General features: G+C 45.1%; 20 non-coding genes across 20 annotated transcripts; all 20 read right to left on the minus strand.

The window, feature by feature from the left end:
* Positions 1-330: 330 nt before the first annotated feature.
* LOC141210494 (U2 spliceosomal RNA) lies at positions 331-521 on the minus strand. The gene has a single exon (XR_012280661.1). It is a non-coding gene; the product is annotated as a U2 spliceosomal RNA (small nuclear RNA).
* A 1,120-nt stretch (positions 522-1,641) lies between these two features.
* Positions 1,642-1,832, minus strand: LOC141210505 (U2 spliceosomal RNA). The gene has a single exon (XR_012280672.1). It is a non-coding gene; the product is annotated as a U2 spliceosomal RNA (small nuclear RNA).
* Positions 1,833-2,953: 1,121 nt separating this feature from the next.
* LOC141210517 (U2 spliceosomal RNA) lies at positions 2,954-3,144 on the minus strand. The gene has a single exon (XR_012280682.1). It is a non-coding gene; the product is annotated as a U2 spliceosomal RNA (small nuclear RNA).
* Positions 3,145-4,265: 1,121 nt separating this feature from the next.
* On the minus strand, positions 4,266-4,456 carry LOC141210528 (U2 spliceosomal RNA). Its single transcript, XR_012280693.1, has one exon. It is a non-coding gene; the product is annotated as a U2 spliceosomal RNA (small nuclear RNA).
* A 1,126-nt stretch (positions 4,457-5,582) lies between these two features.
* Positions 5,583-5,773, minus strand: LOC141210541 (U2 spliceosomal RNA). The gene has a single exon (XR_012280705.1). It is a non-coding gene; the product is annotated as a U2 spliceosomal RNA (small nuclear RNA).
* Positions 5,774-6,896: 1,123 nt separating this feature from the next.
* On the minus strand, positions 6,897-7,087 carry LOC141210377 (U2 spliceosomal RNA). Its single transcript, XR_012280548.1, has one exon. It is a non-coding gene; the product is annotated as a U2 spliceosomal RNA (small nuclear RNA).
* A 1,122-nt stretch (positions 7,088-8,209) lies between these two features.
* Positions 8,210-8,400, minus strand: LOC141210553 (U2 spliceosomal RNA). Its single transcript, XR_012280712.1, has one exon. It is a non-coding gene; the product is annotated as a U2 spliceosomal RNA (small nuclear RNA).
* A 1,121-nt stretch (positions 8,401-9,521) lies between these two features.
* On the minus strand, positions 9,522-9,712 carry LOC141210565 (U2 spliceosomal RNA). Its single transcript, XR_012280723.1, has one exon. It is a non-coding gene; the product is annotated as a U2 spliceosomal RNA (small nuclear RNA).
* Positions 9,713-10,836: 1,124 nt separating this feature from the next.
* Positions 10,837-11,027, minus strand: LOC141209960 (U2 spliceosomal RNA). Its single transcript, XR_012280144.1, has one exon. It is a non-coding gene; the product is annotated as a U2 spliceosomal RNA (small nuclear RNA).
* Positions 11,028-12,147: 1,120 nt separating this feature from the next.
* On the minus strand, positions 12,148-12,338 carry LOC141210467 (U2 spliceosomal RNA). Its single transcript, XR_012280635.1, has one exon. It is a non-coding gene; the product is annotated as a U2 spliceosomal RNA (small nuclear RNA).
* A 1,122-nt stretch (positions 12,339-13,460) lies between these two features.
* Positions 13,461-13,651, minus strand: LOC141210456 (U2 spliceosomal RNA). Its single transcript, XR_012280624.1, has one exon. It is a non-coding gene; the product is annotated as a U2 spliceosomal RNA (small nuclear RNA).
* Positions 13,652-14,772: 1,121 nt separating this feature from the next.
* On the minus strand, positions 14,773-14,963 carry LOC141210468 (U2 spliceosomal RNA). Its single transcript, XR_012280636.1, has one exon. It is a non-coding gene; the product is annotated as a U2 spliceosomal RNA (small nuclear RNA).
* Positions 14,964-16,084: 1,121 nt separating this feature from the next.
* On the minus strand, positions 16,085-16,275 carry LOC141210576 (U2 spliceosomal RNA). Its single transcript, XR_012280732.1, has one exon. It is a non-coding gene; the product is annotated as a U2 spliceosomal RNA (small nuclear RNA).
* A 1,119-nt stretch (positions 16,276-17,394) lies between these two features.
* Positions 17,395-17,585, minus strand: LOC141210340 (U2 spliceosomal RNA). The gene has a single exon (XR_012280512.1). It is a non-coding gene; the product is annotated as a U2 spliceosomal RNA (small nuclear RNA).
* A 1,121-nt stretch (positions 17,586-18,706) lies between these two features.
* On the minus strand, positions 18,707-18,897 carry LOC141210217 (U2 spliceosomal RNA). Its single transcript, XR_012280391.1, has one exon. It is a non-coding gene; the product is annotated as a U2 spliceosomal RNA (small nuclear RNA).
* Positions 18,898-20,017: 1,120 nt separating this feature from the next.
* LOC141210271 (U2 spliceosomal RNA) lies at positions 20,018-20,208 on the minus strand. Its single transcript, XR_012280444.1, has one exon. It is a non-coding gene; the product is annotated as a U2 spliceosomal RNA (small nuclear RNA).
* Positions 20,209-21,329: 1,121 nt separating this feature from the next.
* Positions 21,330-21,520, minus strand: LOC141210587 (U2 spliceosomal RNA). Its single transcript, XR_012280742.1, has one exon. It is a non-coding gene; the product is annotated as a U2 spliceosomal RNA (small nuclear RNA).
* A 1,124-nt stretch (positions 21,521-22,644) lies between these two features.
* On the minus strand, positions 22,645-22,835 carry LOC141210600 (U2 spliceosomal RNA). The gene has a single exon (XR_012280754.1). It is a non-coding gene; the product is annotated as a U2 spliceosomal RNA (small nuclear RNA).
* Positions 22,836-23,956: 1,121 nt separating this feature from the next.
* LOC141210612 (U2 spliceosomal RNA) lies at positions 23,957-24,147 on the minus strand. Its single transcript, XR_012280763.1, has one exon. It is a non-coding gene; the product is annotated as a U2 spliceosomal RNA (small nuclear RNA).
* A 1,120-nt stretch (positions 24,148-25,267) lies between these two features.
* LOC141210623 (U2 spliceosomal RNA) lies at positions 25,268-25,458 on the minus strand. The gene has a single exon (XR_012280771.1). It is a non-coding gene; the product is annotated as a U2 spliceosomal RNA (small nuclear RNA).
* Positions 25,459-26,549: the final 1,091 nt, after the last annotated feature.

The raw sequence follows: 26,549 nt of genomic DNA on the forward strand, positions 1-26,549 counted from the left end.
ATATTGTGCAGCTTATCTCACCACCTGTAGTTATTTAGGTGAAAGCTCCAAAATGCTTGCCTAATATGTCTGTTTATCCAAAAGGAAGTATAGAGGGAGAGCTAGATAGATAGCATTGCATTACATTACATTACATGGCAATGCAATGCACAGTTGCTGAAGTTGAACCAAAATGAGCTTGTCATCTGGCTTCTGCAACTTTTAACATGAAAAATCCAATGAGGAGAAGAAAAGCAAAGCCAAAGAGTCCATCCCAAAATCCGACAAACAAGCAAAATGAACAAAAAGCATTGAATTCAATTCTTTCTGATTTTAGAAACTGCATTAAAGAAGGGGTGCACCGGTCCTGGAGATACTGCAATACCAGGTCAATGCGTGGAGTGGACAGAGCAAGCTCTTTTTCCATCTCCCTGTTCTAAAAATCCATTTAATATATGGTCCCCAGATAGGGGACGTATCAGATATTAAACTGATAAGAACAGATACTACACTTGATCTTAGCCAAAAGGCCGAGAAGCGATAACCAGAATTGGTTTCCGACTACGGTGCCACCCAAGGATTCTGAAAAGTCCATTTGTGGAGATGGCCACCTGGACTCCCGTTAAGAAGACATGCTGTCAACCTCTAGATCCCTCACATGCCTGCACTTTTCGGCTTGCTGCTGCTGCAATCCACGCGTTTTAGATCTGCATAACTCCACCTCTTTTAGCACAGTACCCTCAACCCCCGGCTGTTCCCACCCGCGTCAACACCGTTGGAAGGGAGGAGAACCAATTAAGGCGGGGGGGGGGTGGAACGAGCAGCTGTCTACCCTTAGCAGGAGGGTTGCTGATTAATTACCTCTCCTGCTGCTGCTGCTGCTGGCTGTCCAGCAGCAGACTGAAGGTGGCTGCTGCTGTGCGCAGGTATATAAAGGCTCAGAGCCTATTATGACACGCGCAGCCAGCGTTCCATTGCCACATTCCGTCTACTGCAGGCGGGATACCTGGATGGCTGAATGTCACTGAGAAGCTCACAGAGACCGCCATAAGCAACAGTTTAAAAGAATGCCACAGACTAATCAACCAAACTTTTTGGGTTGGTTTCTCTTTTATAGTCTGCAGGCATTAAATGAAAGAAGTCAGTGTTCCAGCAGAGGGAGACAACGTTTCAGAAAAGGCATTGTAGCAAACCAAAAAAGAAATTTTAAGCGCAGCAGAGTAACCAGCTCACATACCTGTTAGCTCAGGTGAGTTTAAAAGGCTGCTGTTGATAACAAGGGCATTTGCTAAATAGATGGTGTGTGTGCAACAATATACTGAAAGGTCAATTATATTGTGCAGCTTATCTCACCACCTGTAGTTATTTAGGTGAAAGCTCCAAAATGCTTGCCTAATATGTCTGTTTATCCAAAAGGAAGTATAGAGGGAGAGCTAGATAGATAGCATTGCATTACATTACATTACATGGCAATGCAATGCACAGTTGCTGAAGTTGAACCAAAATGAGCTTGTCATCTGGCTTCTGCAACTTTTAACATGAAAAATCCAATGAGGAGAAGAAAAGCAAAGCCAAAGAGGCCATCCCAAAATCCGACAAACAAGCAAAATGAACAAAAAGCATTGAATTCAATTCTTTCTGATTTTAGAAACTGCATTAAAGAAGGGGTGCACCGGTCCTGGAGATACTGCAATACCAGGTCAATGCGTGGAGTGGACAGAGCAAGCTCTTTTTCCATCTCCCTGTTCTAAAAATCCATTTAATATATGGTCCCCAGATAGGGGACGTATCAGATATTAAACTGATAAGAACAGATACTACACTTGATCTTAGCCAAAAGGCCGAGAAGCGATAACCAGAATTGGTTTCCGACTACGGTGCCACCCAAGGATTCTGAAAAGTCCATTTGTGGAGATGGCCACCTGGACTCCCGTTAAGAAGACATGCTGTCAACCTCTAGATCCCTCACATGCCTGCACTTTTCGGCTTGCTGCTGCTGCAATCCACGCGTTTTAGATCTGCATAACTCCACCTCTTTTAGCACAGTACCCTCAACCCCCGGCTGTTCCCACCCGCCTCAACACCGTTGGAAGGGAGGAGAACCAATTAAGGCGGGGGGGGGGGTGGAACGAGCAGCTGTCTACCCTTAGCAGGAGGGTTGCTGATTAATTACCTCTCCTGCTGCTGCTGCTGCTGGCTGTCCAGCAGCAGACTGAAGGTGGCTGCTGCTGTGCGCAGGTATATAAAGGCTCAGAGCCTATTATGACACGCGCAGCCAGCGTTCCATTGCCACATTCCGTCTACTGCAGGCGGGATACCTGGATGGCTGAATGTCACTGAGAAGCTCACAGAGACCGCCATAAGCAACAGTTTAAAAGAATGCCACAGACTAATCAACCAAACTTTTTGGGTTGGTTTCTCTTTTATAGTCTGCAGGCATTAAATGAAAGAAGTCAGTGTTCCAGCAGAGGGAGACAACGTTTCAGAAAAGGCATTGTAGCAAACCAAAAAAGAAATTTTAAGCGCAGCAGAGTAACCAGCTCACATACCTGTTAGCTCAGGTGAGTTTAAAAGGCTGCTGTTGATAACAAGGGCATTTGCTAAATAGATGGTGTGTGTGCAACAATATACTGAAAGGTCAATTATATTGTGCAGCTTATCTCACCACCTGTAGTTATTTAGGTGAAAGCTCCAAAATGCTTGCCTAATATGTCTGTTTATCCAAAAGGAAGTATAGAGGGAGAGCTAGATAGATAGCATTGCATTACATTACATTACATGGCAATGCAATGCACAGTTGCTGAAGTTGAACCAAAATGAGCTTGTCATCTGGCTTCTGCAACTTTTAACATGAAAAATCCAATGAGGAGAAGAAAAGCAAAGCCAAAGAGTCCATCCCAAAATCCGACAAACAAGCAAAATGAACAAAAAGCATTGAATTCAATTCTTTCTGATTTTAGAAACTGCATTAAAGAAGGGGTGCACCGGTCCTGGAGATACTGCAATACCAGGTCAATGCGTGGAGTGGACAGAGCAAGCTCTTTTTCCATCTCCCTGTTCTAAAAATCCATTTAATATATGGTCCCCAGATAGGGGACGTATCAGATATTAAACTGATAAGAACAGATACTACACTTGATCTTAGCCAAAAGGCCGAGAAGCGATAACCAGAATTGGTTTCCGACTACGGTGCCACCCAAGGATTCTGAAAAGTCCATTTGTGGAGATGGCCACCTGGACTCCCGTTAAGAAGACATGCTGTCAACCTCTAGATCCCTCACATGCCTGCACTTTTCGGCTTGCTGCTGCTGCAATCCACGCGTTTTAGATCTGCATAACTCCACCTCTTTTAGCACAGTACCCTCAACCCCCGGCTGTTCCCACCCGCCTCAACACCGTTGGAAGGGAGGAGAACCAATTAAGGCGGGGGGGGGGGTGGAACGAGCAGCTGTCTACCCTTAGCAGGAGGGTTGCTGATTAATTACCTCTCCTGCTGCTGCTGCTGCTGGCTGTCCAGCAGCAGACTGAAGGTGGCTGCTGCTGTGCGCAGGTATATAAAGGCTCAGAGCCTATTATGACACGCGCAGCCAGCGTTCCATTGCCACATTCCGTCTACTGCAGGCGGGATACCTGGATGGCTGAATGTCACTGAGAAGCTCACAGAGACCGCCATAAGCAACAGTTTAAAAGAATGCCACAGACTAATCAACCAAACTTTTTGGGTTGGTTTCTCTTTTATAGTCTGCAGGCATTAAATGAAAGAAGTCAGTGTTCCAGCAGAGGGAGACAACGTTTCAGAAAAGGCATTGTAGCAAACCAAAAAAGAAATTTTAAGCGCAGCAGAGTAACCAGCTCACATACCTGTTAGCTCAGGTGAGTTTAAAAGGCTGCTGTTGATAACAAGGGCATTTGCTAAATAGATGGTGTGTGTGCAACAATATGCTGAAAGGTCAATTATATTGTGCAGCTTATCTCACCACCTGTAGTTATTTAGGTGAAAGCTCCAAAATGCTTGCCTAATATGTCTGTTTATCCAAAAGGAAGTATAGAGGGAGAGCTAGATAGATAGCATTGCATTACATTACATTACATGGCAATGCAATGCACAGTTGCTGAAGTTGAACCAAAATGAGCTTGTCATCTGGCTTCTGCAACTTTTAACATGAAAAATCCAATGAGGAGAAGAAAAGCAAAGCCAAAGAGTCCATCCCAAAATCCGACAAACAAGCAAAATGAACAAAAAGCATTGAATTCAATTCTTTCTGATTTTAGAAACTGCATTAAAGAAGGGGTGCACCGGTCCTGGAGATACTGCAATACCAGGTCAATGCGTGGAGTGGACAGAGCAAGCTCTTTTTCCATCTCCCTGTTCTAAAAATCCATTTAATATATGGTCCCCAGATAGGGGACGTATCAGATATTAAACTGATAAGAACAGATACTACACTTGATCTTAGCCAAAAGGCCGAGAAGCGATAACCAGAATTGGTTTCCGACTACGGTGCCACCCAAGGATTCTGAAAAGTCCATTTGTGGAGATGGCCACCTGGACTCCCGTTAAGAAGACATGCTGTCAACCTCTAGATCCCTCACATGCCTGCACTTTTCGGCTTGCTGCTGCTGCAATCCACGCGTTTTAGATCTGCATAACTCCACCTCTTTTAGCACAGTACCCTCAACCCCCGGCTGTTCCCACCCGCCTCAACACCGTTGGAAGGGAGGAGAACCAATTAAGGCGGGGGGGGGGGGGGGGTGGAACGAGCAGCTGTCTACCCTTAGCAGGAGGGTTGCTGATTAATTACCTCTCCTGCTGCTGCTGCTGCTGGCTGTCCAGCAGCAGACTGAAGGTGGCTGCTGCTGTGCGCAGGTATATAAAGGCTCAGAGCCTATTATGACACGCGCAGCCAGCGTTCCATTGCCACATTCCGTCTACTGCAGGCGGGATACCTGGATGGCTGAATGTCACTGAGAAGCTCACAGAGACCGCCATAAGCAACAGTTTAAAAGAATGCCACAGACTAATCAACCAAACTTTTTGGGTTGGTTTCTCTTTTATAGTCTGCAGGCATTAAATGAAAGAAGTCAGTGTTCCAGCAGAGGGAGACAACGTTTCAGAAAAGGCATTGTAGCAAACCAAAAAAGAAATTTTAAGCGCAGCAGAGTAACCAGCTCACATACCTGTTAGCTCAGGTGAGTTTAAAAGGCTGCTGTTGATAACAAGGGCATTTGCTAAATAGATGGTGTGTGTGCAACAATATACTGAAAGGTCAATTATATTGTGCAGCTTATCTCACCACCTGTAGTTATTTAGGTGAAAGCTCCAAAATGCTTGCCTAATATGTCTGTTTATCCAAAAGGAAGTATAGAGGGAGAGCTAGATAGATAGCATTGCATTACATTACATTACATGGCAATGCAATGCACAGTTGCTGAAGTTGAACCAAAATGAGCTTGTCATCTGGCTTCTGCAACTTTTAACATGAAAAATCCAATGAGGAGAAGAAAAGCAAAGCCAAAGAGGCCATCCCAAAATCCGACAAACAAGCAAAATGAACAAAAAGCATTGAATTCAATTCTTTCTGATTTTAGAAACTGCATTAAAGAAGGGGTGCACCGGTCCTGGAGATACTGCAATACCAGGTCAATGCGTGGAGTGGACAGAGCAAGCTCTTTTTCCATCTCCCTGTTCTAAAAATCCATTTAATATATGGTCCCCAGATAGGGGACGTATCAGATATTAAACTGATAAGAACAGATACTACACTTGATCTTAGCCAAAAGGCCGAGAAGCGATAACCAGAATTGGTTTCCGACTACGGTGCCACCCAAGGATTCTGAAAAGTCCATTTGTGGAGATGGCCACCTGGACTCCCGTTAAGAAGACATGCTGTCAACCTCTAGATCCCTCACATGCCTGCACTTTTCGGCTTGCTGCTGCTGCAATCCACGCGTTTTAGATCTGCATAACTCCACCTCTTTTAGCACAGTACCCTCAACCCCCGGCTGTTCCCACCCGCCTCAACACCGTTGGAAGGGAGGAGAACCAATTAAGGCGGGGGGGGGGGGGTGGAACGAGCAGCTGTCTACCCTTAGCAGGAGGGTTGCTGATTAATTACCTCTCCTGCTGCTGCTGCTGCTGGCTGTCCAGCAGCAGACTGAAGGTGGCTGCTGCTGTGCGCAGGTATATAAAGGCTCAGAGCCTATTATGACACGCGCAGCCAGCGTTCCATTGCCACATTCCGTCTACTGCAGGCGGGATACCTGGATGGCTGAATGTCACTGAGAAGCTCACAGAGACCGCCATAAGCAACAGTTTAAAAGAATGCCACAGACTAATCAACCAAACTTTTTGGGTTGGTTTCTCTTTTATAGTCTGCAGGCATTAAATGAAAGAAGTCAGTGTTCCAGCAGAGGGAGACAACGTTTCAGAAAAGGCATTGTAGCAAACCAAAAAAGAAATTTTAAGCGCAGCAGAGTAACCAGCTCACATACCTGTTAGCTCAGGTGAGTTTAAAAGGCTGCTGTTGATAACAAGGGCATTTGCTAAATAGATGGTGTGTGTGCAACAATATGCTGAAAGGTCAATTATATTGTGCAGCTTATCTCACCACCTGTAGTTATTTAGGTGAAAGCTCCAAAATGCTTGCCTAATATGTCTGTTTATCCAAAAGGAAGTATAGAGGGAGAGCTAGATAGATAGCATTGCATTACATTACATTACATGGCAATGCAATGCACAGTTGCTGAAGTTGAACCAAAATGAGCTTGTCATCTGGCTTCTGCAACTTTTAACATGAAAAATCCAATGAGGAGAAGAAAAGCAAAGCCAAAGAGTCCATCCCAAAATCCGACAAACAAGCAAAATGAACAAAAAGCATTGAATTCAATTCTTTCTGATTTTAGAAACTGCATTAAAGAAGGGGTGCACCGGTCCTGGAGATACTGCAATACCAGGTCAATGCGTGGAGTGGACAGAGCAAGCTCTTTTTCCATCTCCCTGTTCTAAAAATCCATTTAATATATGGTCCCCAGATAGGGGACGTATCAGATATTAAACTGATAAGAACAGATACTACACTTGATCTTAGCAAAAAGGCCGAGAAGCGATAACCAGAATTGGTTTCCGACTACGGTGCCACCCAAGGATTCTGAAAAGTCCATTTGTGGAGATGGCCACCTGGACTCCCGTTAAGAAGACATGCTGTCAACCTCAAGATCCCTCACATGCCTGCACTTTTCGGCTTGCTGCTGCTGCAATCCACGCGTTTTAGATCTGCATAACTCCACCTCTTTTAGCACAGTACCCTCAACCCCCGGCTGTTCCCACCCGCCTCAACACCGTTGGAAGGGAGGAGAACCAATTAAGGCGGGGGGGGGGGGTGGAACGAGCAGCTGTCTACCCTTAGCAGGAGGGTTGCTGATTAATTACCTCTCCTGCTGCTGCTGCTGCTGGCTGTCCAGCAGCAGACTGAAGGTGGCTGCTGCTGTGCACAGGTATATAAAGGCTCAGAGCCTATTATGACACGCGCAGCCAGCGTTCCATTGCCACATTCCGTCTACTGCAGGCGGGATACCTGGATGGCTGAATGTCACTGAGAAGCTCACAGAGACCGCCATAAGCAACAGTTTAAAAGAATGCCACAGACTAATCAACCAAACTTTTTGGGTTGGTTTCTCTTTTATAGTCTGCAGGCATTAAATGAAAGAAGTCAGTGTTCCAGCAGAGGGAGACAACGTTTCAGAAAAGGCATTGTAGCAAACCAAAAAAGAAATTTTAAGCGCAGCAGAGTAACCAGCTCACATACCTGTTAGCTCAGGTGAGTTTAAAAGGCTGCTGTTGATAACAAGGGCATTTGCTAAATAGATGGTGTGTGTGCAACAATATACTGAAAGGTCAATTATATTGTGCAGCTTATCTCACCACCTGTAGTTATTTAGGTGAAAGCTCCAAAATGCTTGCCTAATATGTCTGTTTATCCAAAAGGAAGTATAGAGGGAGAGCTAGATAGATAGCATTGCATTACATTACATTACATGGCAATGCAATGCACAGTTGCTGAAGTTGAACCAAAATGAGCTTGTCATCTGGCTTCTGCAACTTTTAACATGAAAAATCCAATGAGGAGAAGAAAAGCAAAGCCAAAGAGTCCATCCCAAAATCCGACAAACAAGCAAAATGAACAAAAAGCATTGAATTCAATTCTTTCTGATTTTAGAAACTGCATTAAAGAAGGGGTGCACCGGTCCTGGAGATACTGCAATACCAGGTCAATGCGTGGAGTGGACAGAGCAAGCTCTTTTTCCATCTCCCTGTTCTAAAAATCCATTTAATATATGGTCCCCAGATAGGGGACGTATCAGATATTAAACTGATAAGAACAGATACTACACTTGATCTTAGCCAAAAGGCCGAGAAGCGATAACCAGAATTGGTTTCCGACTACGGTGCCACCCAAGGATTCTGAAAAGTCCATTTGTGGAGATGGCCACCTGGACTCCCGTTAAGAAGACATGCTGTCAACCTCTAGATCCCTCACATGCCTGCACTTTTCGGCTTGCTGCTGCTGCAATCCACGCGTTTTAGATCTGCATAACTCCACCTCTTTTAGCACAGTACCCTCAACCCCCGGCTGTTCCCACCCGCCTCAACACCGTTGGAAGGGAGGAGAACCAATTAAGGCGGGGGGGGGGGTGGAACGAGCAGCTGTCTACCCTTAGCAGGAGGGTTGCTGATTAATTACCTCTCCTGCTGCTGCTGCTGCTGGCTGTCCAGCAGCAGACTGAAGGTGGCTGCTGCTGTGCGCAGGTATATAAAGGCTCAGAGCCTATTATGACACGCGCAGCCAGCGTTCCATTGCCACATTCCGTCTACTGCAGGCGGGATACCTGGATGGCTGAATGTCACTGAGAAGCTCACAGAGACCGCCATAAGCAACAGTTTAAAAGAATGCCACAGACTAATCAACCAAACTTTTTGGGTTGGTTTCTCTTTTATAGTCTGCAGGCATTAAATGAAAGAAGTCAGTGTTCCAGCAGAGGGAGACAACGTTTCAGAAAAGGCATTGTAGCAAACCAAAAAAGAAATTTTAAGCGCAGCAGAGTAACCAGCTCACATACCTGTTAGCTCAGGTGAGTTTAAAAGGCTGCTGTTGATAACAAGGGCATTTGCTAAATAGATGGTGTGTGTGCAACAATATACTGAAAGGTCAATTATATTGTGCAGCTTATCTCACCACCTGTAGTTATTTAGGTGAAAGCTCCAAAATGCTTGCCTAATATGTCTGTTTATCCAAAAGGAAGTATAGAGGGAGAGCTAGATAGATAGCATTGCATTACATTACATTACATGGCAATGCAATGCACAGTTGCTGAAGTTGAACCAAAATGAGCTTGTCATCTGGCTTCTGCAACTTTTAACATGAAAAATCCAATGAGGAGAAGAAAAGCAAAGCCAAAGAGTCCATCCCAAAATCCGACAAACAAGCAAAATGAACAAAAAGCATTGAATTCAATTCTTTCTGATTTTAGAAACTGCATTAAAGAAGGGGTGCACCGGTCCTGGAGATACTGCAATACCAGGTCAATGCGTGGAGTGGACAGAGCAAGCTCTTTTTCCATCTCCCTGTTCTAAAAATCCATTTAATATATGGTCCCCAGATAGGGGACGTATCAGATATTAAACTGATAAGAACAGATACTACACTTGATCTTAGCCAAAAGGCCGAGAAGCGATAACCAGAATTGGTTTCCGACTACGGTGCCCCCCAAGGATTCTGAAAAGTCCATTTGTGGAGATGGCCACCTGGACTCCCGTTAAGAAGACATGCTGTCAACCTCTAGATCCCTCACATGCCTGCACTTTTCGGCTTGCTGCTGCTGCAATCCACGCGTTTTAGATCTGCATAACTCCACCTCTTTTAGCACAGTACCCTCAACCCCCGGCTGTTCCCACCCGCCTCAACACCGTTGGAAGGGAGGAGAACCAATTAAGGCGGGGGGGGGGGGGGTGGAACGAGCAGCTGTCTACCCTTAGCAGGAGGGTTGCTGATTAATTACCTCTCCTGCTGCTGCTGCTGCTGGCTGTCCAGCAGCAGACTGAAGGTGGCTGCTGCTGTGCGCAGGTATATAAAGGCTCAGAGCCTATTATGACACGCGCAGCCAGCGTTCCATTGCCACATTCCGTCTACTGCAGGCGGGATACCTGGATGGCTGAATGTCACTGAGAAGCTCACAGAGACCGCCATAAGCAACAGTTTAAAAGAATGCCACAGACTAATCAACCAAACTTTTTGGGTTGGTTTCTCTTTTATAGTCTGCAGGCATTAAATGAAAGAAGTCAGTGTTCCAGCAGAGGGAGACAACGTTTCAGAAAAGGCATTGTAGCAAACCAAAAAAGAAATTTTAAGCGCAGCAGAGTAACCAGCTCACATACCTGTTAGCTCAGGTGAGTTTAAAAGGCTGCTGTTGATAACAAGGGCATTTGCTAAATAGATGGTGTGTGTGCAACAATATACTGAAAGGTCAATTATATTGTGCAGCTTATCTCACCACCTGTAGTTATTTAGGTGAAAGCTCCAAAATGCTTGCCTAATATGTCTGTTTATCCAAAAGGAAGTATAGAGGGAGAGCTAGATAGATAGCATTGCATTACATTACATTACATGGCAATGCAATGCACAGTTGCTGAAGTTGAACCAAAATGAGCTTGTCATCTGGCTTCTGCAACTTTTAACATGAAAAATCCAATGAGGAGAAGAAAAGCAAAGCCAAAGAGTCCATCCCAAAATCCGACAAACAAGCAAAATGAACAAAAAGCATTGAATTCAATTCTTTCTGATTTTAGAAACTGCATTAAAGAAGGGGTGCACCGGTCCTGGAGATACTGCAATACCAGGTCAATGCGAGGAGTGGACAGAGCAAGCTCTTTTTCCATCTCCCTGTTCTAAAAATCCATTTAATATATGGTCCCCAGATAGGGGACGTATCAGATATTAAACTGATAAGAACAGATACTACACTTGATCTTAGCCAAAAGGCCGAGAAGCGATAACCAGAATTGGTTTCCGACTACGGTGCCACCCAAGGATTCTGAAAAGTCCATTTGTGGAGATGGCCACCTGGACTCCCGTTAAGAAGACATGCTGTCAACCTCTAGATCCCTCACATGCCTGCACTTTTCGGCTTGCTGCTGCTGCAATCCACGCGTTTTAGATCTGCATAACTCCACCTCTTTTAGCACAGTACCCTCAACCCCCGGCTGTTCCCACCCGCCTCAACACCGTTGGAAGGGAGGAGAACCAATTAAGGCGGGGGGGGGGTGGCACGAGCAGCTGTCTACCCTTAGCAGGAGGGTTGCTGATTAATTACCTCTCCTGCTGCTGCTGCTGCTGGCTGTCCAGCAGCAGACTGAAGGTGGCTGCTGCTGTGCGCAGGTATATAAAGGCTCAGAGCCTATTATGACACGCGCAGCCAGCGTTCCATTGCCACATTCCGTCTACTGCAGGCGGGATACCTGGATGGCTGAATGTCACTGAGAAGCTCACAGAGACCGCCATAAGCAACAGTTTAAAAGAATGCCACAGACTAATCAACCAAACTTTTTGGGTTGGTTTCTCTTTTATAGTCTGCAGGCATTAAATGAAAGAAGTCAGTGTTCCAGCAGAGGGAGACAACGTTTCAGAAAAGGCATTGTAGCAAACCAAAAAAGAAATTTTAAGCGCAGCAGAGTAACCAGCTCACATACCTGTTAGCTCAGGTGAGTTTAAAAGGCTGCTGTTGATAACAAGGGCATTTGCTAAATAGATGGTGTGTGTGCAACAATATACTGAAAGGTCAATTATATTGTGCAGCTTATCTCACCACCTGTAGTTATTTAGGTGAAAGCTCCAAAATGCTTGCCTAATATGTCTGTTTATCCAAAAGGAAGTATAGAGGGAGAGCTAGATAGATAGCATTGCATTACATTACATTACATGGCAATGCAATGCACAGTTGCTGAAGTTGAACCAAAATGAGCTTGTCATCTGGCTTCTGCAACTTTTAACATGAAAAATCCAATGAGGAGAAGAAAAGCAAAGCCAAAGAGTCCATCCCAAAATCCGACAAACAAGCAAAATGAACAAAAAGCATTGAATTCAATTCTTTCTGATTTTAGAAACTGCATTAAAGAAGGGGTGCACCGGTCCTGGAGATACTGCAATACCAGGTCAATGCGTGGAGTGGACAGAGCAAGCTCTTTTTCCATCTCCCTGTTCTAAAAATCCATTTAATATATGGTCCCCAGATAGGGGACGTATCAGATATTAAACTGATAAGAACAGATACTACACTTGAGCTTAGCCAAAAGGCCGAGAAGCGATAACCAGAATTGGTTTCCGACTACGGTGCCACCCAAGGATTCTGAAAAGTCCATTTGTGGAGATGGCCACCTGGACTCCCGTTAAGAAGACATGCTGTCAACCTCTAGATCCCTCACATGCCTGCACTTTTCGGCTTGCTGCTGCTGCAATCCACGCGTTTTAGATCTGCATAACTCCACCTCTTTTAGCACAGTACCCTCAACCCCCGGCTGTTCCCACCCGCCTCAACACCGTTGGAAGGGAGGAGAACCAATTAAGGCGGGGGGGGGGGGTGGAACGAGCAGCTGTCTACCCTTAGCAGGAGGGTTGCTGATTAATTACCTCTCCTGCTGCTGCTGCTGCTGGCTGTCCAGCAGCAGACTGAAGGTGGCTGCTGCTGTGCGCAGGTATATAAAGGCTCAGAGCCTATTATGACACGCGCAGCCAGCGTTCCATTGCCACATTTCGTCTACTGCAGGCGGGATACCTGGATGGCTGAATGTCACTGAGAAGCTCACAGAGACCGCCATAAGCAACAGTTTAAAAGAATGCCACAGACTAATCAACCAAACTTTTTGGGTTGGTTTCTCTTTTATAGTCTGCAGGCATTAAATGAAAGAAGTCAGTGTTCCAGCAGAGGGAGACAACGTTTCAGAAAAGGCATTGTAGCAAACCAAAAAAGAAATTTTAAGCGCAGCAGAGTAACCAGCTCACATACCTGTTAGCTCAGGTGAGTTTAAAAGGCTGCTGTTGATAACAAGGGCATTTGCTAAATAGATGGTGTGTGTGCAACAATATACTGAAAGGTCAATTATATTGTGCAGCTTATCTCACCACCTGTAGTTATTTAGGTGAAAGCTCCAAAATGCTTGCCTAATATGTCTGTTTATCCAAAAGGAAGTATAGAGGGAGAGCTAGATAGATAGCATTGCATTACATTACATTACATGGCAATGCAATGCACAGTTGCTGAAGTTGAACCAAAATGAGCTTGTCATCTGGCTTCTGCAACTTTTAACATGAAAAATCCAATGAGGAGAAGAAAAGTAAAGCCAAAGAGTCCATCCCAAAATCCGACAAACAAGCAAAATGAACAAAAAGCATTGAATTCAATTCTTTCTGATTTTAGAAACTGCATTAAAGAAGGGGTGCACCGGTCCTGGAGATACTGCAATACCAGGTCAATGCGTGGAGTGGAAAGAGCAAGCTCTTTTTCCATCTCCCTGTTCTAAAAATCCATTTAATATATGGTCCCCAGATAGGGGACGTATCAGATATTAAACTGATAAGAACAGATACTACACTTGAGCTTAGCCAAAAGGCCGAGAAGCGATAACCAGAATTGGTTTCCGACTACGGTGCCACCCAAGGATTCTGAAAAGTCCATTTGTGGAGATGGCCACCTGGACTCCCGTTAAGAAGACATGCTGTCAACCTCTAGATCCCTCACATGCCTGCACTTTTCGGCTTGCTGCTGCTGCAATCCACGCGTTTTAGATCTGCATAACTCCACCTCTTTTAGCACAGTACCCTCAACCCCCGGCTGTTCCCACCCGCCTCAACACCGTTGGAAGGGAGGAGAACCAATTAAGGCGGGGGGGGGGGTGGAACGAGCAGCTGTCTACCCTTAGCAGGAGGGTTGCTGATTAATTACCTCTCCTGCTGCTGCTGCTGCTGGCTGTCCAGCAGCAGACTGAAGGTGGCTGCTGCTGTGCGCAGGTATATAAAGGCTCAGAGCCTATTATGACACGCGCAGCCAGCGTTCCATTGCCACATTCCGTCTACTGCAGGCGGGATACCTGGATGGCTGAATGTCACTGAGAAGCTCAGAGAGACCGCCATAAGCAACAGTTTAAAAGAATGCCACAGACTAATCAACCAAACTTTTTGGGTTGGTTTCTCTTTTATAGTCTGCAGGCATTAAATGAAAGAAGTCAGTGTTCCAGCAGAGGGAGACAACGTTTCAGAAAAGGCATTGTAGCAAACCAAAAAAGAAATTTTAAGCGCAGCAGAGTAACCAGCTCACATACCTGTTAGCTCAGGTGAGTTTAAAAGGCTGCTGTTGATAACAAGGGCATTTGCTAAATAGATGGTGTGTGTGCAACAATATACTGAAAGGTCAATTATATTGTGCAGCTTATCTCACCACCTGTAGTTATTTAGGTGAAAGCTCCAAAATGCTTGCCTAATATGTCTGTTTATCCAAAAGGAAGTATAGAGGGAGAGCTAGATAGATAGCATTGCATTACATTACATTACATGGCAATGCAATGCACAGTTGCTGAAGTTGAACCAAAATGAGCTTGTCATCTGGCTTCTGCAACTTTTAACATGAAAAATCCAATGAGGAGAAGAAAAGCAAAGCCAAAGAGTCCATCCCAAAATCCGACAAACAAGCAAAATGAACAAAAAGCATTGAATTCAATTCTTTCTGATTTTAGAAACTGCATTAAAGAAGGGGTGCACCGGTCCTGGAGATACTGCAATACCAGGTCAATGCGTGGAGTGGACAGAGCAAGCTCTTTTTCCATCTCCCTGTTCTAAAAATCCATTTAATATATGGTCCCCAGATAGGGGACGTATCAGATATTAAACTGATAAGAACAGATACTACACTTGAGCTTAGCCAAAAGGCCGAGAAGCGATAACCAGAATTGGTTTCCGACTACGGTGCCACCCAAGGATTCTGAAAAGTCCATTTGTGGAGATGGCCACCTGGACTCCCGTTAAGAAGACATGCTGTCAACCTCTAGATCCCTCACATGCCTGCACTTTTCGGCTTGCTGCTGCTGCAATCCACGCGTTTTAGATCTGCATAACTCCACCTCTTTTAGCACAGTACCCTCAACCCCCGGCTGTTCCCACCCGCCTCAACACCGTTGGAAGGGAGGAGAACCAATTAAGGCGGGGGGGGGGGTGGAACGAGCAGCTGTCTACCCTTAGCAGGAGGGTTGCTGATTAATTACCTCTCCTGCTGCTGCTGCTGCTGGCTGTCCAGCAGCAGACTGAAGGTGGCTGCTGCTGTGCGCAGGTATATAAAGGCTCAGAGCCTATTATGACACGCGCAGCCAGCGTTCCATTGCCACATTCCGTCTACTGCAGGCGGGATACCTGGATGGCTGAATGTCACTGAGAAGCTCACAGAGACCGCCATAAGCAACAGTTTAAAAGAATGCCACAGACTAATCAACCAAACTTTTTGGGTTGGTTTCTCTTTTATAGTCTGCAGGCATTAAATGAAAGAAGTCAGTGTTCCAGCAGAGGGAGACAACGTTTCAGAAAAGGCATTGTAGCAAACCAAAAAAGAAATTTTAAGCGCAGCAGAGTAACCAGCTCACATACCTGTTAGCTCAGGTGAGTTTAAAAGGCTGCTGTTGATAACAAGGGCATTTGCTAAATAGATGGTGTGTGTGCAACAATATACTGAAAGGTCAATTATATTGTGCAGCTTATCTCACCACCTGTAGTTATTTAGGTGAAAGCTCCAAAATGCTTGCCTAATATGTCTGTTTATCCAAAAGGAAGTATAGAGGGAGAGCTAGATAGATAGCATTGCATTACATTACATTACATGGCAATGCAATGCACAGTTGCTGAAGTTGAACCAAAATGAGCTTGTCATCTGGCTTCTGCAACTTTTAACATGAAAAATCCAATGAGGAGAAGAAAAGCAAAGCCAAAGAGTCCATCCCAAAATCCGACAAACAAGCAAAATGAACAAAAAGCATTGAATTCAATTCTTTCTGATTTTAGAAACTGCATTAAAGAAGGGGTGCACCGGTCCTGGAGATACTGCAATACCAGGTCAATGCGTGGAGTGGACAGAGCAAGCTCTTTTTCCATCTCCCTGTTCTAAAAATCCATTTAATATATGGTCCCCAGATAGGGGACGTATCAGATATTAAACTGATAAGAACAGATACTACACTTGATCTTAGCCAAAAGGCCGAGAAGCGATAACCAGAATTGGTTTCCGACTACGGTGCCACCCAAGGATTCTGAAAAGTCCATTTGTGGAGATGGCCACCTGGACTCCCGTTAAGAAGACATGCTGTCAACCTCTAGATCCCTCACATGCCTGCACTTTTCGGCTTGCTGCTGCTGCAATCCACGCGTTTTAGATCTGCATAACTCCACCTCTTTTAGCACAGTACCCTCAACCCCCGGCTGTTCCCACCCGCCTCAACACCGTTGGAAGGGAGGAGAACCAATTAAGGCGGGGGGGGGTGGAACGAGCAGCTGTCTACCCTTAGCAGGAGGGTTGCTGATTAATTACCTCTCCTGCTGCTGCTGCTGCTGGCTGTCCAGCAGCAGACTGAAGGTGGCTGCTGCTGTGCGCAGGTATATAAAGGCTCAGAGCCTATTATGACACGCGCAGCCAGCGTTCCATTGCCACATTCCGTCTACTGCAGGCGGGATACCTGGATGGCTGAATGTCACTGAGAAGCTCACAGAGACCGCCATAAGCAACAGTTTAAAAGAATGCCACAGACTAATCAACCAAACTTTTTGGGTTGGTTTCTCTTTTATAGTCTGCAGGCTTTAAATGAAAGAAGTCAGTGTTCCAGCAGAGGGAGACAATGTTTCAGAAAAGGCATTGTAGCAAACCAAAAAAGAAATTTTAAGCGCAGCAGAGTAACCAGCTCACATACCTGTTAGCTCAGGTGAGTTTAAAAGGCTGCTGTTGATAACAAGGGCATTTGCTAAATACATGGTGTGTGTGCAACAATATACTGAAAGGTCAATTATATTGTGCAGCTTATCTCACCACCTGTAGTTATTTAGGTGAAAGCTCCAAAATGCTTGCCTAATATGTCTGTTTATCCAAAAGGAAGTATAGAGGGAGAGCTAGATAGATAGCATTGCATTACATTACATTACATGGCAATGCAATGCACAGTTGCTGAAGTTGAACCAAAATGAGCTTGTCATCTGGCTTCTGCAACTTTTAACATGAAAAATCCAATGAGGAGAAGAAAAGCAAAGCCAAAGAGTCCATCCCAAAATCCGACAAACAAGCAAAATGAACAAAAAGCATTGAATTCAATTCTTTCTGATTTTAGAAACTGCATTAAAGAAGGGGTGCACCGGTCCTGGAGATACTGCAATACCAGGTCAATGCGTGGAGTGGACAGAGCAAGCTCTTTTTCCATCTCCCTGTTCTAAAAATCCATTTAATATATGGTCCCCAGATAGAGGACGTATCAGATATTAAACTGATAAGAACAGATACTACACTGGATCTTAGCCAAAAGGCCGAGAAGCGATAACCAGAATTGGTTTCCGACTACGGTGCCACCCAAGGATTCTGAAAAGTCCATTTGTGGAGATGGCCACCTGGACTCCCGTTAAGAAGACATGCTGTCAACCTCTAGATCCCTCACATGCCTGCACTTTTCGGCTTGCTGCTGCTGCAATCCACGCGTTTTAGATCTGCATAACTCCACCTCTTTTAGCACAGTACCCTCAACCCCCGGCTGTTCCCACCCGCCTCAACACCGTTGGAAGGGAGGAGAACCAATTAAGGCGGGGGGGGGGGTGGAACGAGCAGCTGTCTACCCTTAGCAGGAGGGTTGCTGATTAATTACCTCTCCTGCTGCTGCTGCTGCTGGCTGTCCAGCAGCAGACTGAAGGTGGCTGCTGCTGTGCGCAGGTATATAAAGGCTCAGAGCCTTTTATGACACGCGCAGCCAGCGTTCCATTGCCACATTCCGTCTACTGCAGGCGGGATACCTGGATGGCTGAATGTCACTGAGAAGCTCACAGAGACCGCCATAAGCAACAGTTTAAAAGAATGCCACAGACTAATCAACCAAACTTTTTGGGTTGGTTTCTCTTTTATAGTCTGCAGGCATTAAATGAAAGAAGTCAGTGTTCCAGCAGAGGGAGACAACGTTTCAGAAAAGGCATTGTAGCAAACCAAAAAAGAAATTTTAAGCGCAGCAGAGTAACCAGCTCACATACCTGTTAGCTCAGGTGAGTTTAAAAGGCTGCTGTTGATAACAAGGGCATTTGCTAAATAGATGGTGTGTGTGCAACAATATACTGAAAGGTCAATTATATTGTGCAGCTTATCTCACCACCTGTAGTTATTTAGGTGAAAGCTCCAAAATGCTTGCCTAATATGTCTGTTTATCCAAAAGGAAGTATAGAGGGAGAGCTAGATAGATAGCATTGCATTACATTACATTACATGGCAATGCAATGCACAGTTGCTGAAGTTGAACCAAAATGAGCTTGTCATCTGGCTTCTGCAACTTTTAACATGAAAAATCCAATGAGGAGAAGAAAAGCAAAGCCAAAGAGTCCATCCCAAAATCCGACAAACAAGCAAAATGAACAAAAAGCATTGAATTCAATTCTTTCTGATTTTAGAAACTGCATTAAAGAAGGGGTGCACCGGTCCTGGAGATACTGCAATACCAGGTCAATGCGTGGAGTGGACAGAGCAAGCTGTTTTTCCATCTCCCTGTTCTAAAAATCCATTTAATATATGGTCCCCAGATAGGGGACGTATCAGATATTAAACTGATAAGAACAGATACTACACTTGATCTTAGCCAAAAGGCCGAGAAGCGATAACCAGAATTGGTTTCCGAATACGGTGCCACCCAAGGATTCTGAAAAGTCCATTTGTGGAGATGGCCACCTGGACTCCCGTTAAGAAGACATGCTGTCAACCTCTAGATCCCTCACATGCCTGCACTTTTCGGCTTGCTGCTGCTGCAATCCACGCGTTTTAGATCTGCATAACTCCACCTCTTTTAGCACAGTACCCTCAACCCCCGGCTGTTCCCACCCGCCTCAACACCGTTGGAAGGGAGGAGAACCAATTAAGGCGGGGGGGGGGTGGAACGAGCAGCTGTCTACCCTTAGCAGGAGGGTTGCTGATTAATTACCTCTCCTGCTGCTGCTGCTGCTGGCTGTCCAGCAGCAGACTGAAGGTGGCTGCTGCTGTGCGCAGGTATATAAAGGCTCAGAGCCTATTATGACACGCGCAGCCAGCGTTCCATTGCCACATTCCGTCTACTGCAGGCGGGATACCTGGATGGCTGAATGTCACTGAGAAGCTCACAGAGACCGCCATAAGCAACAGTTTAAAAGAATGCCACAGACTAATCAACCAAACTTTTTGGGTTGGTTTCTCTTTTATAGTCTGCAGGCATTAAATGAAAGAAGTCAGTGTTCCAGCAGAGGGAGACAACGTTTCAGAAAAGGCATTGTAGCAAACCAAAAAAGAAATTTTAAGCGCAGCAGAGTAACCAGCTCACATACCTGTTAGCTCAGGTGAGTTTAAAAGGCTGCTGTTGATAACAAGGGCATTTGCTAAATAGATGGTGTGTGTGCAACAATATACTGAAAGGTCAATTATATTGTGCAGCTTATCTCACCACCTGTAGTTATTTAGGTGAAAGCTCCAAAATGCTTGCCTAATATGTCTGTTTATCCAAAAGGAAGTATAGAGGGAGAGCTAGATAGATAGCATTGCATTACATTACATTACATGGCAATGCAATGCACAGTTGCTGAAGTTGAACCAAAATGAGCTTGTCATCTGGCTTCTGCAACTTTTAACATGAAAAATCCAATGAGGAGAAGAAAAGCAAAGCCAAAGAGTCCATCCCAAAATCCGACAAACAAGCAAAATGAACAAAAAGCATTGAATTCAATTCTTTCTGATTTTAGAAACTGCATTAAAGAAGGGGTGCACCGGTCCTGGAGATACTGCAATACCAGTTCAATGCGTGGAGTGGACAGAGCAAGCTCTTTTTCCATCTCCCTGTTCTAAAAATCCATTTAATATATGGTCCCCAGATAGGGGACGTATCAGATATTAAACTGATAAGAACAGATACTACACTTGATCTTAGCCAAAAGGCCGAGAAGCGATAACCAGAATTGGTTTCCGACTACGGTGCCACCCAAGGATTCTGAAAAGTCCATTTGTGGAGATGGCCACCTGGACTCCCGTTAAGAAGACATGCTGTCAACCTCTAGATCCCTCACATGCCTGCACTTTTCGGCTTGCTGCTGCTGCAATCCACGCGTTTTAGATCTGCATAACTCCACCTCTTTTAGCACAGTACCCTCAACCCCCGGCTGTTCCCACCCGCCTCAACACCGTTGGAAGGGAGGAGAACCAATTAAGGCGGGGGGGGGGGTGGAACGAGCAGCTGTCTACCCTTAGCAGGAGGGTTGCTGATTAATTACCTCTCCTGCTGCTGCTGCTGCTGGCTGTCCAGCAGCAGACTGAAGGTGGCTGCTGCTGTGCGCAGGTATATAAAGGCTCAGAGCCTATTATGACACGCGCAGCCAGCGTTCCATTGCCACATTCCGTCTACTGCAGGCGGGATACCTGGATGGCTGAATATCACTGAGAAGCTCACAGAGACCGCCATAAGCAACAGTTTAAAAGAATGCCACAGACTAATCAACCAAACTTTTTGGGTTGGTTTCTCTTTTATAGTCTGCAGGCATTAAATGAAAGAAGTCAGTGTTCCAGCAGAGGGAGACAACGTTTCAGAAAAGGCATTGTAGCAAACCAAAAAAGAAATTTTAAGCGCAGCAGAGTAACCAGCTCACATACCTGTTAGCTCAGGTGAGTTTAAAAGGCTGCTGTTGATAACAAGGGCATTTGCTAAATAGATGGTGTGTGTGCAACAATATACTGAAAGGTCAATTATATTGTGCAGCTTATCTCACCACCTGTAGTTATTTAGGTGAAAGCTCCAAAATGCTTGCCTAATATGTCTGTTTATCCAAAAGGAAGTATAGAGGGAGAGCTAGATAGATAGCATTGCATTACATTACATTACATGGCAATGCAATGCACAGTTGCTGAAGTTGAACCAAAATGAGCTTGTCATCTGGCTTCTGCAACTTTTAACATGAAAAATCCAATGAGGAGAAGAAAAGCAAAGCCAAAGAGTCCATCCCAAAATCCGACAAACAAGCAAAATGAACAAAAAGCATTGAATTCAATTCTTTCTGATTTTAGAAACTGCATTAAAGAAGGGGTGCACCGGTCCTGGAGATACTGCAATACCAGGTCAATGCGTGGAGTGGACAGAGCAAGCTCTTTTTCCATCTCCCTGTTCTAAAAATCCATTTAATATATGGTCCCCAGATAGGGGACGTATCAGATATTAAACTGATAAGAACAGATACTACACTTGATCTTAGCCAAAAGGCCGAGAAGCGATAACCAGAATTGGTTTCCGACTACGGTGCCACCCAAGGATTCTGAAAAGTCCATTTGTGGAGATGGCCACCTGGACTCCCGTTAAGAAGACATGCTGTCAACCTCTAGATCCCTCACATGCCTGCACTTTTCGGCTTGCTGCTGCTGCAATCCACGCGTTTTAGATCTGCATAACTCCACCTCTTTTAGCACAGTACCCTCAACCCCCGGCTGTTCCCACCCGCCTCAACACCGTTGGAAGGGAGGAGAACCAATTAAGGCGGGGGGGGGGGGGGTGGAACGAGCAGCTGTCTACCCTTAGCAGGAGGGTTGCTGATTAATTACCTCTCCTGCTGCTGCTGCTGCTGGCTGTCCAGCAGCAGACTGAAGGTGGCTGCTGCTGTGCGCAGGTATATAAAGGCTCAGAGCCTATTATGACACGCGCAGCCAGCGTTCCATTGCCACATTCCGTCTACTGCAGGCGGGATACCTGGATGGCTGAATGTCACTGAGAAGCTCACAGAGACCGCCATAAGCAACAGTTTAAAAGAATGCCACAGACTAATCAACCAAACTTTTTGGGTTGGTTTCTCTTTTATAGTCTGCAGGCATTAAATGAAAGAAGTCAGTGTTCCAGCAGAGGGAGACAACGTTTCAGAAAAGGCATTGTAGCAAACCAAAAAAGAAATTTTAAGCGCAGCAGAGTAACCAGCTCACATACCTGTTAGCTCAGGTGAGTTTAAAAGGCTGCTGTTGATAACAAGGGCATTTGCTAAATAGATGGTGTGTGTGCAACAATATACTGAAAGGTCAATTATATTGTGCAGCTTATCTCACCACCTGTAGTTATTTAGGTGAAAGCTCCAAAATGCTTGCCTAATATGTCTGTTTATCCAAAAGGAAGTATAGAGGGAGAGCTAGATAGATAGCATTGCATTACATTACATTACATGGCAATGCAATGCACAGTTGCTGAAGTTGAACCAAAATGAGCTTGTCATCTGGCTTCTGCAACTTTTAACATGAAAAATCCAATGAGGAGAAGAAAAGCAAAGCCAAAGAGTCCATCCCAAAATCCGACAAACAAGCAAAATGAACAAAAAGCATTGAATTCAATTCTTTCTGATTTTAGAAACTGCATTAACGAAGGGGTGCACCGGTCCTGGAGATACTGCAATACCAGGTCAATGCGTGGAGTGGACAGAGCAAGCTCTTTTTCCATCTCCCTGTTCTAAAAATCCATTTAATATATGGTCCCCAGATAGGGGACGTATCAGATATTAAACTGATAAGAACAGATACTACACTTGATCTTAGCCAAAAGGCCGAGAAGCGATAACCAGAATTGGTTTCCGACTACGGTGCCACCCAAGGATTCTGAAAAGTCCATTTGTGGAGATGGCCACCTGGACTCCCGTTAAGAAGACATGCTGTCAACCTCTAGATCCCTCACATGCCTGCACTTTTCGGCTTGCTGCTGCTGCAATCCACGCGTTTTAGATCTGCATAACTCCACCTCTTTTAGCACAGTACCATCAACCCCCGGCTGTTCCCACCCGCCTCAACACCGTTGGAAGGGAGGAGAACCAATTAAGGCGGGGGGGGGGGTGGAACGAGCAGCTGTCTACCCTTAGCAGGAGGGTTGCTGATTAATTACCTCTCCTGCTGCTGCTGCTGCTGGCTGTCCAGCAGCAGACTGAAGGTGGCTGCTGCAGTGCGCAGGTATATAAAGGCTCAGAGCCTATTATGACACGCGCAGCCAGCGTTCCATTGCCACATTCCGTCTACTGCAGGCGGGATACCTGGATGGCTGAATGTCACTGAGAAGCTCACAGAGACCGCCATAAGCAACAGTTTAAAAGAATGCCACAGACTAATCAACCAAACTTTTTGGGTTGGTTTCTCTTTTATAGTCTGCAGGCATTAAATGAAAGAAGTCAGTGTTCCAGCAGAGGGAGACAACGTTTCAGAAAAGGCATTGTAGCAAACCAAAAAAGAAATTTTAAGCGCAGCAGAGTAACCAGCTCACATACCTGTTAGCTCAGGTGAGTTTAAAAGGCTGCTGTTGATAACAAGGGCATTTGCTAAATAGATGGTGTGTGTGCAACAATATACTGAAAGGTCAATTATATTGTGCAGCTTATCTCACCACCTGTAGTTATTTAGGTGAAAGCTCCAAAATGCTTGCCTAATATGTCTGTTTATCCAAAAGGAAGTATAGAGGGAGAGCTAGATAGATAGCATTGCATTACATTACATTACATGGCAATGCAATGCACAGTTGCTGAAGTTGAACCAAAATGAGCTTGTCATCTGGCTTCTGCAACTTTTAACATGAAAAATCCAATGAGGAGAAGAAAAGCAAAGCCAAAGAGTCCATCCCAAAATCCGACAAACAAGCAAAATGAACAAAAAGCATTGAATTCAATTCTTTCTGATTTTAGAAACTGCATTAAAGAAGGGGTGCACCGGTCCTGGAGATACTGCAATACCAGGTCAATGCGTGGAGTGGACAGAGCAAGCTCTTTTTCCATCTCCCTGTTCTAAAAATCCATTTAATATATGGTCCCCAGATAGGGGACGTATCAGATATTAAACTGATAAGAACAGATACTACACTTGATCTTAGCCAAAAGGCCGAGAAGCGATAACCAGAATTGGTTTCCGACTACGGTGCCACCCAAGGATTCTGAAAAGTCCATTTGTGGAGATGGCCACCTGGACTCCCGTTAAGAAGACATGCTGTCAACCTCTAGATCCCTCACATGCCTGCACTTTTCGGCTTGCTGCTGCTGCAATCCACGCGTTTTAGATCTGCATAACTCCACCTCTTTTAGCACAGTACCCTCAACCCCCGGCTGTTCCCACCCGCCTCAACACCGTTGGAAGGGAGGAGAACCAATTAAGGCGGGGGGGGGGTGGAACGAGCAGCTGTCTACCCTTAGCAGGAGGGTTGCTGATTAATTACCTCTCCTGCTGCTGCTGCTGCTGGCTGTCCAGCAGCAGACTGAAGGTGGCTGCTGCTGTGCGCAGGTATATAAAGGCTCAGAGCCTATTATGACACGCGCAGCCAGCGTTCCATTGCCACATTCCGTCTACTGCAGGCGGGATACCTGGATGGCTGAATGTCACTGAGAAGCTCACAGAGACCGCCATAAGCAACAGTTTAAAAGAATGCCACAGACTAATCAACCAAACTTTTTGGGTTGGTTTCTCTTTTATAGTCTGCAGGCATTAAATGAAAGAAGTCAGTGTTCCAGCAGAGGGAGACAACGTTTCAGAAAAGGCATTGTAGCAAACCAAAAAAGAAATTTTAAGCGCAGCAGAGTAACCAGCTCACATACCTGTTAGCTCAGGTGAGTTTAAAAGGCTGCTGTTGATAACAAGGGCATTTGCTAAATAGATGGTGTGTGTGCAACAATATACTGAAAGGTCAATTATATTGTGCAGCTTATCTCACCACCTGTAGTTATTTAGGTGAAAGCTCCAAAATGCTTGCCTAATATGTCTGTTTATCCAAAAGGAAGTATAGAGGGAGAGCTAGATAGATAGCATTGCATTACATTACATTACATGGCAATGCAATGCACAGTTGCTGAAGTTGAACCAAAATGAGCTTGTCATCTGGCTTCTGCAACTTTTAACATGAAAAATCCAATGAGGAGAAGAAAAGCAAAGCCAAAGAGTCCATCCCAAAATCCGACAAACAAGCAAAATGAACAAAAAGCATTGAATTCAATTCTTTCTGATTTTAGAAATTGCATTAAAGAAGGGGTGCACCGGTCCTGGAGATACTGCAATACCAGGTCAATGCGTGGAGTGGACAGAGCAAGCTCTTTTTCCATCTCCCTGTTCTAAAAATCCATTTAATATATGGTCCCCAGATAGGGGACGTATCAGATATTAAACTGATAAGAACAGATACTACACTTGATCTTAGCCAAAAGGCCGAGAAGCGATAACCAGAATTGGTTTCCGACTACGGTGCCACCCAAGGATTCTGAAAAGTCCATTTGTGGAGATGGCCACCTGGACTCCCGTTAAGAAGACATGCTGTCAACCTCTAGATCCCTCACATGCCTGCACTTTTCGGCTTGCTGCTGCTGCAATCCACGCGTTTTAGATCTGCATAACTCCACCTCTTTTAGCACAGTACCCTCAACCCCCGGCTGTTCCCACCCGCCTCAACACCGTTGGAAGGGAGGAGAACCAATTAAGGCGGGGGGGGGGGGGGTGGAACGAGCAGCTGTCTACCCTTAGCAGGAGGGTTGCTGATTAATTACCTCTCCTGCTGCTGCTGCTGCTGCTGGCTGTCCAGCAGCAGACTGAAGGTGGCTGCTGCTGTGCGCAGGTATATAAAGGCTCAGAGCCTATTATGACACGCGCAGCCAGCGTTCCATTGCCACATTCCGTCTACTGCAGGCGGGATACCTGGATGGCTGAATGTCACTGAGAAGCTCACAGAGACCGCCATAAGCAACAGTTTAAAAGAATGCCACAGACTAATCAACCAAACTTTTTGGGTTGGTTTCTCTTTTATAGTCTGCAGGCATTAAATGAAAGAAGTCAGTGTTCCAGCAGAGGGAGACAACGTTTCAGAAAAGGCATTGTAGCAAACCAAAAAAGAAATTTTAAGCGCAGCAGAGTAACCAGCTCACATACCTGTTAGCTCAGGTGAGTTTAAAAGGCTGCTGTTGATAACAAGGGCATTTGCTAAATAGATGGTGTGTGTGCAACAATATACTGAAAGGTCAATTATATTGTGCAGCTTATCTCACCACCTGTAGTTATTTAGGTGAAAGCTCCAAAATGCTTGCCTAATATGTCTGTTTATCCAAAAGGAAGTATAGAGGGAGAGCTAGATAGATAGCATTGCATTACATTACATTACATGGCAATGCAATGCACAGTTGCTGAAGTTGAACCAAAATGAGCTTGTCATCTGGCTTCTGCAACTTTTAACATGAAAAATCCAATGAGGAGAAGAAAAGCAAAGCCAAAGAGTCCATCCCAAAATCCGACAAACAAGCAAAATGAACAAAAAGCATTGA

This window comes from Phyllobates terribilis, unplaced genomic scaffold (genome assembly GCF_046119375.1).
Source record: "Phyllobates terribilis strain yellow unplaced genomic scaffold, ASM4611937v1 Scaffold_169__1_contigs__length_4117513, whole genome shotgun sequence".
NCBI lineage: Eukaryota > Metazoa > Chordata > Amphibia > Anura > Dendrobatidae > Phyllobates > Phyllobates terribilis.